At 37.3% G+C, this 10,792-nt stretch overlaps 1 protein-coding gene across 2 annotated transcripts in view; it reads left to right on the top strand.

Moving 5' to 3' along the window:
• The window catches only part of HYCC2 (hyccin PI4KA lipid kinase complex subunit 2), a 77,998-nt gene that overhangs the window by 415 nt on the left and 66,791 nt on the right, over nt 1–10,792 (top strand). The window lies entirely within an intron of this gene.

The raw sequence follows: 10,792 nt of genomic DNA, 5'->3' as shown, positions 1-10,792 counted from the left end.
GCGGCTGCCAGGTACCCGGGAACTCCGCCGCTCCTTCGCCGGACTCGCGAGCTGCAGTGACAGCTGCCCTTTGCACCCTGGAAGCCCCCCCCCTCCCCCGATGGGCACTTGTCGCTTTTCCCAGGCCGGTTGGGGTTCCCCTCCTCGCCCTTCCTGCTTCCCTGATCCTCCAGAGGGGTCATCGCTCTGCCTTCCTTCTTCCTTCCTGGCCAGAGCCAGCAGGTTGCCACTGTCCTCTCCATCTCCTCCACGCACTCCTTGGATGTGACGAAGCTTTTCGCCCTCTTTCTTCTTCTGCCAAGGCCGGTTGCCTTCCTCTTTTCCGTAGAACACCGGTAGCGAAGTCCCGGTCCAGCTCCCGCAGATCTTGCCGCTTTCCCTCGTTTCCGGATAAATTACGACCTTCTCATAATCGTTTTGTGTTTATAAAGTGACGTGGTATTTTCCTGAGAGGATGAGGCCTCTTTGCTTCTTTGCAATCCGAGCTTTTGCGAAGGAGTAGCAAGCAATACACTTTTTTTTCTTTTTTCTCAAGATAAAACGTAAGCTACCTTTCCAGCTAGAGTTTGTTTTGATCTGGTTTGAACTCGTCCCGGAGTTGTTTAGTAGTCTCCCTTTCTAACCTTAAATGAAGTCCCTTTAACTAACATTTCTTTCTACACTGATGGCTTCCTGGGAGTTGTTGTCTTATAATTGTTATAAGATGAAGAATATAGTAAATAGATGTATGAATATGTCTGACAAAGAGATGTTATGTAACATTTTAGCTACATTGCTTATACAAATATTCATTTAGTAAATTGACTCTTGGGTAAGCAAATGAACACATTACCTACATGTAAAAACACCGTCCCTGCAATATTTATTACTTCTGCTTCAGTTTCCCAATTTATACAGGTAAAGGAGAAAAACTATATAACCACATTACTGTATTTAGTTTCCATAAAATCATAGGTTTAATCGGTGGGCTATAAATATGTCAATTTCTTTGTCACGGGGAGCAGAAACTCCCATTCTGTAAATCCGCAAAGGAAGGTAAGTGAATATCAGTGTTTAAAAAAGGGAATTAATTTGTTAGTTATATTTTTATTCCCTCAAGTTATTACATACAGCATTCAGAGTGTCTGTTAAAGAACATAGGATTTACAAGTCAAATTTGTACAAATGCCACTAAGCTGTCATGGTTATTGATGTATCTACAATATTTTGTGGATATATTATCTATACTATTTTGGTGGAAGCTACAAACATTTGAGTATATATATTTGCTTCCTCGTTCAGTTAAAACTACTAAATATTTGCTTATTTATGCTATATTTGTTTGATTGATTTATATAGCAGCCTCTGTGTGTGTGTGTGTGTGTATAGGGAGGGAGATGAAAATAATAACAAAAAATAGTGTTAGTGCAGTCAGTCGCACTAACAGTCCTGAGGTTTTGCAGATTCTACATCGCCATTACCAGATCCTCAAGCAAAAAGGCAAATCATGTCTTCAGGCCCTTTCAGAAGACCAGTAAAGTTGGGATCAATCTGACTTAATCCATATTTTATGTATCTTGTTGAAAATTAGATTAATAATTCCTATTATACAAGAAAATGTTTTTCAATCATTTTTATGTTAAAACGTTCAGAAGAATCTCAATTATGGCCTTCTAATAAATTCTTAGAAATTTATTTCTCTGGGAAGTTTATGATAATTATAGATGAAAGAATAGAAAACAGCAAGATTAAATTATACTATTTAGTTTTATTTTATTTTTTTCATAGTTGATTGCTTCTTTAGAATAAGATTTGACAGATGGTTGACCTTTCTGTTTCCTGGGATGGTTACAAACTTGATGACAGTAAAATTGTTTTTACCCTACAGACTTCCTTTCACATAGGAAGAAAAGCCAATCAGTAGTATTTTCATGGATAAAAGGAGAGTTTCAGCTATAAAATATTTCATTGAGCTTATTTACCGGTATCTGTCATACAAATGGTGTTAAGACGTACAATTTCATGTTACTGTTAAATGTACATAACATATGCCACCGTTTCAGAAACACTTTAGTTCTGCTTGGTAATAACTGATGTTAAGAGTACGTTTATTTTGATTTTAGTTCTTCATAAATGGAAGATCTGACTATTATACAAGTTGATCTTGGGGAATTCAAATTATTTTTATTTCTTGAAATTGGACCTGTTATCATAATCAAGATATGTCTCTGGACTCTAGTAAGGTTGGGCAAAAGTATACAGTAGTTTTCTTTGCATGCTAGTGCTAAAGGGCACATTCATTTTTTTACAAAGAAGATTTTACTATAAATCCAACTTGTATATAAAGGTTTTAAGTGGAAAAGAAGCTACAATTCACTGTCATTTTGACTTATTGTTTACATCGAGAGTGACATCATAGGCTTTTTAGCTCCTTGCCTCTCTTTCTTGAAAATAATATTTCAGACAAGTGGACTTTGCACCCCCAAAATATATATATATAAATAATGGACAATATTAAATAAAGAGGTAATGATAGATATAGAAAGCTGGCTGTGTGGGTCACTCTCTCTCAGTCTAGTCCACTTCACAGGGTGGCGGTTATGGGAAAAATAGGAGGCAGGAGTATTAGGTATATTTCCTGTCAAAAATATATATTACAGGTGGGATTAAAATTTAATAACAACAATATCAACAACACTGGCATATTTTAAGTGCCTTGAAATGCTGTTTCCCTTCTACGCATTTTCCTTTGTTTTTATATTCCAAATTATTTTTTGCTAATAATGCTAAAATTATAAAATTATAAAAATTAAGTGTTATAAAGAAGTGGCTACAGTGATAGATGAGCAGCTTGATGGGTGCTATTAATTGATTGCACTTTAGTGCCCACCTAACATTTTACTCCACGACACAGCATAGCTTCTGTGCTGTATTTTTTGTATTTTGCCTGTCCATATTTCAATATGGGTGGGTGTTAGCATGTAAAAGTTAGCATGGCATATGCTTTGAGAAGCTTGGATATAGGGGCAAATACACAAAACCAGGGGTGAAATGCTCCCAGTTCAGACCGGATCGCCCGATCCAGTAGCAGTGGAGGCTGGTCGTTCGGAGAACCGGTAGCAAAAATCCCTGTTCCCCCCCTCCCATGCCCAGCTGAGCTGCACAATCATCAGAGGCTTTTTAAAAAAAATGTAAAGCATTTTTTCTACAACCTCTTTGGCTGAAAAAATGCTTTTAAAAGTAAAAAAAAGCCTCTGATGATCGCGCGGCTCAGCTGGGATTGTCAAAGAGGTTGTTGAAAAAATGCTTTTAAAAGCCTCTGAGATCCCAGCTGAGTTGCCTGATCGGCAGAGGCTTTTTTTCTTTTAAAAGCCTCTGACCATCCAAGCTGAGTTGCCTGATCAGCAGAGGCTTTTTTTCTTTTAAATGCCTCGGACAATCCAAGCTGAGTTGCCTGATCGGCAGAGGCTTTTAAAAGAAAAAAAGCCTCTGCCGATCAGGCAACTCAGCTGCGATCATCAGAGTCTTTTGAAAGCATTTTTTTACAACCTCTTTGCCGAAGAGGTTATAGAAAAAATGGTTTTAAAAGTAAAAGTAAAAAAAAAAATGGCCACGCCCACCCTGTCACATTACCCCCCCAACCAAGCCACGCCCACAGAACTGGTAGTAATGAATTTTAGATTTCACCACTGCACAAAACATAATTACATATGTATAGTTGCATGTGTCCTTTTGGATTATAAACTTTAGTCTAAAAACAATGAACTCCTGTGTACCCAAAGAGGCTTTAAATTTGCTCTCAGATGCTGCTCCTGCATATCACAAGACAAACAATTTGTGAAATTCCTTCCAAGCATGCAAATTAAATTGATTTTGCTTCTTATGAATAGTTGAAGCAAAATGTTTTGTAACATGCTTTCTGGTTTTATGCCATATGTTCATTTTAGTATTCCTATTTGTACCTAATGTCTTCTTGAAGAACAGTTAGAATTCATATTTAAACATTTTAATAATGAAAACTAAATATCTTTGAAGAGTAACTGTTATAGTTTCCAAATACCTGCTAATAAGGGTACATTTTAGAGGAGAACAGTTTTATTTGTCTTATTATAACAGAATAACAGAGTTGGAAGGGACTTTTGACTTCTAGTCTAGCCCTCTTCTCAAGCAGGAGAGTCTATATCAGTAATGGCTAACCTTTTTGGTGCCAAGTGCCCTAAGTGCATCCGCGCACCAGTGGTGGGTTGATCCCGGTTCTGTCCGGTTCTGTAGAACCGATAGTAAAACCGATGGGAGGCTCTGCCCACCCGCCATGACGTCATCATGGGTGATCTGCACATACGCAGAAGCTTCTGCGCATGTGCAGAAACGCGTCCGTGCTCCCGCTGCAAACTGGTTGTAAAGGTAAGTGGAGACCACCCCTGGCGCGTGTGCCCAAACCCCCAAAATGCAATGTGAGCACCCCCACACATGCGCCCCGTCCCCCCGCGGTCTGTTTTGGCTTCCATGTTGGTGCAGGAGGTTTTCCAGGCCCAAAATGGGCGCAGGGGAGTCTCAGGCAGCCCTTCCCCTATGCCCCGTTTTGGCTGGTAGGTGCAGGCAGCAGAAATGGAGTAGAAAGGTGGGGTGTGCAGGGGGAACCTGCGGAGATCGGGGAAGGCACGGGTGGCAGAAATGGAGGAGAAAGGTAGGGCGTACTGTGGGGAACCTGCAGAGATCGGGGAAGCCCCCCCCCCGCGTGGCAAAGATCCAAAGACCAGCTGGCTGGTGGGAGGTGTGCGCACATGCGTGGTGAAGATGGGCTGGAGTGATGGCTGGTGTGCCCACTGAGAGGGTTCTGCGTGCCACCTGTGGCACGCATGCCATAAGTTCGCCATTACGGCTCTATACTATTTCAGACAGGTGGCTCTTCTTAAAAGCATCCAATGATGGAGCACCCACAACTTCCGAAGGCAAGCTTTTCCACTGTTGATTGTTCTCACTGTCAAGAAAATTTCTCCTTACTTCTAGGTTGGATCTCTCTTTGATTAGTTTCCATTCATTGTTTCTTTTCTTGCCTTTGGGTACTTTGGAAAATAGGTTGACCTCCTCTTTCTTTGCGGCAGCCCTTCAAATATTGGAACACTGCCATTATGTCAGCCCTGGTCTTTCTTTTCACTACTAACCATACCCAATTCCTGCAGCTGTTTTAGTCTTCAGGCCCCTAACCATCTTTGTTCCTCTTCTCTGCACTTTTTCCAAAGTCTCAACATCTTTTTTATAATGTGATCAAAACTGGATGCATTTAGATTCTGCATAAATCTAACATAGGAAGGTTATAAATCTTCCTTTGTTAGATTTTAGTACCCAGTCAGATATCTAGTTCAACATATTGACATATGGCTAGTAAAGGTCCTCAAAATATTTGATAAAATTTCTTTTGTTAAATCACATGCCTTTTTGCAAAATGTAGTTTTTGTTGGTTCTGCAGATGTAAAACAGTTTTATTAGGAAGAAATGCTGCACTGTATGGATAAGAAAGTAACTATCTTATGTACATGGAGTAATTGAGAATACTCTCAAGCTGCCATCTAATTAAAAGTACAGTGAGAGCTTATGTCCTGAAAGAGCCCAGTGTTGTATAATACTTAAGAGTGATCCATTAAAATCTCTACCTAGCAATATAGTTTGCTGTATAACACAGTTAGTCCTTGATTTATAACCACAATTGAGCCCAGAATTTTTGTTGTTAAGTGAGAAATGTGTTAAGTGAGTTTTACTCCATTTAACAACCTTTCTTGCCTCAGTTGTTAAATGAATCACTGCAGTTGATAAGTTAGTAACCCAGTTGTTAATTGAATCTGGCTTCCCCATTGACTGTTTATCAAAAGATTTGAAAAGGTGATCACATAACTTTGGGACACAGCAACAGTCATAAATATGAACCAGTTGACCACCATCTGAATTTTGATCACATGACTGGTGATGCTGCAAAAGTTGTAACTGTGAAAAAGTCATAAGTCACTTTTTTCAGTGCCATTGTAATTTTGAACAGTCACTAAATGAACTGTTGTAAGTTGAGGACTACCTGTACTGAGCCAGTCACTCACTCTCAGCCCTGTGTACCATACAGAGTTTTTTGTAGGAATAGAATGAGGGAAACTCTCATGTAAAAACTAATGTAGAAACTGTCAACCCTTAAATTTTCAGAGAAAAAGTGAATTATAAATTCAGTAAAATGTGTATTGTTAAAGCTCCTGTTGTTTCGGTTTTTTATTTAATTGGATTTTAAAGTTTAAAGCAGGCTTTTCTTATGCAAATGTCAGTACAGTGAAACCTGGTTGCAATAAATAAAATCTCCATTGCATTTCATTTTATATCATTTTATGTCATTTGCGTAATGACATAAGCATGGGTAGCCTCAATTTAAAGGACAGTAGGGAATGACTGACACTTCCCCTGCCTCATTAATTCATTTAAATGAAATGTTATTGTACAAAGTATAATATTTTGTTCTCAGAGACTTAATTTAATTGATCTTCACAAGCAAAGTTTTGTTTTCTCCATACATCTGATATTTAATTTGCTATATACTTGAAGATTCATAGAGACCCAATAATTTTGTGGTCCATTTGTTCAGACTGAGAAAAAGAACATTTCAGATCCTGAGAAAAAGATCTAAAGGAAGTTCTTATCTATCTGAGAACTATCAAACTGGGACTCAATGAAGTAATTAATGTGCTTGCAGAAATTTGCTTTTGGGATCAGTCTACCAAATCAGTAAACTTCAGTTCAAGCTATATTTTGTAGTTAGATAGTTGAATTTTGTAATGTCCTTTGTGCTTTGGTGTGCATTGACTTCCAAAATAAATTCTTGACTCTTACTTTGTGCAAATAACAAAAATACATTTTGCCTAAGTTCAAAATAGTACTACAGTTATGAATAGCCAGTAACTATAATTGGTTAATTCTAAAGTTGTAATTTTATTCATACTCATTATAGAAAACATTAGTATGATTACCTGGGAAAGAAAAGTGGATATAATTGGACATGATTATCTGGAGAAAACAGACCTAGGAATACACAGCTTGGTACTCTTCAGATATTTTAGTCTATAGATTTCACAACCGTTTCCTATACCTTATATACATTTGCACATTGTCATAGCATAACAGCAAAAGAATGGAGATTGTGTTGTAATTTAATAGTGCATGTTTTTTTCATTTAGGCATCATTGTGGTTAGAAATAAAGTGAACTATATCAGACACTGATATATATATATATATATATACAGGTAGTCCTCAACGTAACGACCACAATTGAGCCCAAAAGTGATGCTGCTAAATGAGAAATTTATTAAGTGAGATTTGCCCTGTTTTACAACTTTTCTTGCCCCATTTGTTAAGTGAATCACAGTAGTTGTTAAATTAGTAACACTGTTGTTAAGTGAATCTGGCTACCCCATTGACTTTGCATATCAGAAGGTTGCAAAAGGTGATCATGTGATCCCGGAATACTGCAACCGTCATAAATATGCTTGTCAAGCATCCAAATTTAAATCACATGACAATGGGGATGCTGCAATAGTCATAAGTGTGAAAAATGGTCATAAGTCACTTTTTTCATTGTCATCATAACTTTGAATGGTCACTAAATGAACTGTTGTAAGTTGTGGAGTATCTGTACATACATATAATCATATACATATGGATGGGAGGAGAAATTAATAGGATGTATGAATCCATTATTTACTGTTTGGAGTTGGTGGGGTTTCTTAAAAGTAAAATAGATGTATTAAACCTCCTAGAGGCTTAACATACTGTACATTTTACTTCTTGTTTCCTTTTAAAAATAATTTCATTTGCATTTATAAATTTGGTCACTTCTACAAAATGTTGGTGATGCAATTAAAGACCTCAGCAAAAGTACTGGAGAGCCACTTACATCTGACTTGAGTGAGTTTGAACAAGAAACCTGAAAGATGGACGTCTAAATAAAATAACATTTTGCATTCGTTGGCTTTTAGTCTCATTATTTGTTACTACTACTGAAAGTTAGATAAGGACCACTCATACTGTAGATGTTACTTCAGCCATAGTTAATTCCACTCATCATTTGGATATTTTTTTGATTTGGGTTTAGTGTCAAAAACTGCATCAGCCTCAGTTAGCTTTCTTATTCTTTTACTCTGATACAGTACTGTCAACAGTATTATTGAAGTTGTTATGTTCTTAAAATTACCACAGCTGGTAAGTGTAATTATCAGACACTGAATCACCAAACGTGTATACCTTCCTGAAAAAAGATGTTTTCTTGTTTCTATTTTAATTGGACTCTGGTTCTTTGACAGAGTCAGAATTAAGATATAACAAGTCAAGAGACACTGATTTAAATGTACTGTTTAGGTTCTGTTTGAATAAATATTATGATAAAACTGAAACAGTTTAGAAATATTTGTGGCTTCAGTTTTCTCTGTCTGTTCAATCTAAGTGTAACTGCAGAATTAAGTTATATGACATACTTTGTTTATGCATCCTTTGCTATGCCTTCCTGTGTTTATCATTTTTCCCTTACAAGTAGTCCTTGCTTAATGATTGGTTGCTCAGTGATCAGTCAGAGTTATGATGGAACCACCAAGAGGTACTTATGACCAGTGGTGGGATTCAAGTAATTTAACAACTGGTTCTCTACCCTAATGATTTCTTCCAACAACCGGTTTGCCAAACTGTTCACAAAGTTAACAACCGGTTCTCCCGAAGTGGTGCGAACTGGCTGAATCCCACTACTGCTTATGACCCAATTCTGGAGCTCCAATGGCAGCAGTAACCCTTCCCCCCCCGGTCACATGATTGCATTTCGGGTGCTTAGCAACTGGCTCACTTTCCTAGCCTGTTGCAGCATTCTGTGGTCATGAGACTTCAATTTACAATGTTTTTACATCACCCATAGGAATAAATAGACTTGATTTAGTACCGCTGCATTTGCTTTTCAACTGAGGTGTTGGCCTGATGGCTGCTGCAAAAAAAGTCATAAAAATGGGTTGGTCACATGAGTGCCTTGACTTACCACTGTTATGACTTATGACAGAAATTCTAGCCTCCATTACTGTTATAAATCAGGAATTACCTGTACTCCTTTGCTGTCCTCTACCATCAAGTTTGTATTTTATAGGGAAAGTCTACCCTTGTATTTGGTTCTGTCTTACTGTAAATTAATATTTCAGTGTCTTTATTGCTAGTTGGGGGGGTGTATTCAATGTCGATTGAATTTAATGTGATGCAATCTTTACTTTGTATAGGATGGCAGTAGATAGCAAATTTGGCAAGGATGTATCATAGTCAATCAAATTAATTTTTCAGAAATGCTTTCAGCTAAACTAATGTTATGGTTGTACCTAGGCATCACTCTAACTTATAGTTTTTCCTAATTCTAAGTAAAGTGCTTTTTTAGAAGATTCTTGGAACTATAATTTATTACTTGCCAAATGTGACTCAATAGCATGATATGGCTTTAAGAAAGGGCTGCAAGTATTAGATTATATCAGTAAAAATATATTTTCTAGGGCATAGAAAGTATTTATTGCATTGTACCAGTTCTCGGCTCTGATTAATCCTACTTTGACTATTCTGCCCAAATCTGGAGATCATAGTTTTAGAAGGATTTGGACAAACTGGAACAGGTTCAGAGAACTTGTCTATACCAGTTAAAACTGACCTGGAAAGGGGAATGAGAGAACTGAATGGGCTTAGTGTTATGATGGGGATGTAGTAGCATTAATCAGAGACACGCACCAACTGCTCATACATTAAGACTTGGTCACCACAGTGGATACATTGAAACAGTGGCTGATTCTTAAATGAATGGGAGTTGAATTCAGTGACCTGAATCCCCACTTCCTACTTCATTCTATATATATTTTTAGACCCTATATTATTTTTGTGTTTCTTTTCTAAAACTGACAGGAACTTCATTGCTAGTTTATAACTCTTGTTGAAACTCAGCAAGAGCTCTGAAAATAACAAAAAGTGTGTTTGTATGTGTGTGGGGGGAGAGTTATAAAGTACCTATCTATCCTTTGTCATAGGAGAATCTAAGGTTCCTACTACTTTTGTTCAAGCATTTTAGCAGCCTTTTTGATTAGATTAAGTATCTGACTGCAAATGTTTGAACAATCCTAGTATTTAAATCTTAGGATGTTAGCTATCCCTGTAAACTGAATTTGTGTGAAGGTGATGTTCTTAGACTGAGATACTATTGTTAACATACGTTTGCCTGAATTTATGTAAAGGTTGTATCTAGATTCTAACAATGAAGTGAAATGTCAGAGAACTTCACATGATTTTTAACAACTTAAGTTGGCAGACAACACATTTGTGCTGTTATTTAATTAAGAATAAAAATAAGTGACAAGGTTTGGAAATCTGAAGTTATTTGTCATCTTGCTATAGTGATTGTGCAGCAATATTGAAAGTGATTGGTAAAGGGGGTTCACCATGTCCAGCTGCAAACATCTAGCTGATAAATATTAGAGGGCAGCAAAGAGGTTGAACTATAGTGTCTCTTTACTGCCATTTAGTGGGATTAGCTGGGTTTTTGCAGCTCATTTATGACAAACTTATCTTTAAGTAAGTGACATGACTGATGTTGTAAAGATGAAATATATGCAATACCTACTGCTAGACCATGATCTTTTTGAGTTCAGATCTTTTTCCATATAAACATTTTAAGTTCTTTTTCTCTAAAAAGAATAAAGCAGGATAGTATGCACAGAACTCAGTTAGTTGACACAGGGAGCAGGTGTATTTATTCCTGCCCTATTCCATTAGTGATTT

This window comes from Pantherophis guttatus, chromosome 1, assembly GCF_059756535.1.
Source record: "Pantherophis guttatus breed Tessera chromosome 1, ASM5975653v1, whole genome shotgun sequence".
Lineage (NCBI taxonomy): Eukaryota > Metazoa > Chordata > Lepidosauria > Squamata > Colubridae > Pantherophis > Pantherophis guttatus.
The sequence above is the reverse complement of the archived record's forward strand: the minus strand, read 5'-3'. Positions and strand labels throughout refer to the sequence as shown.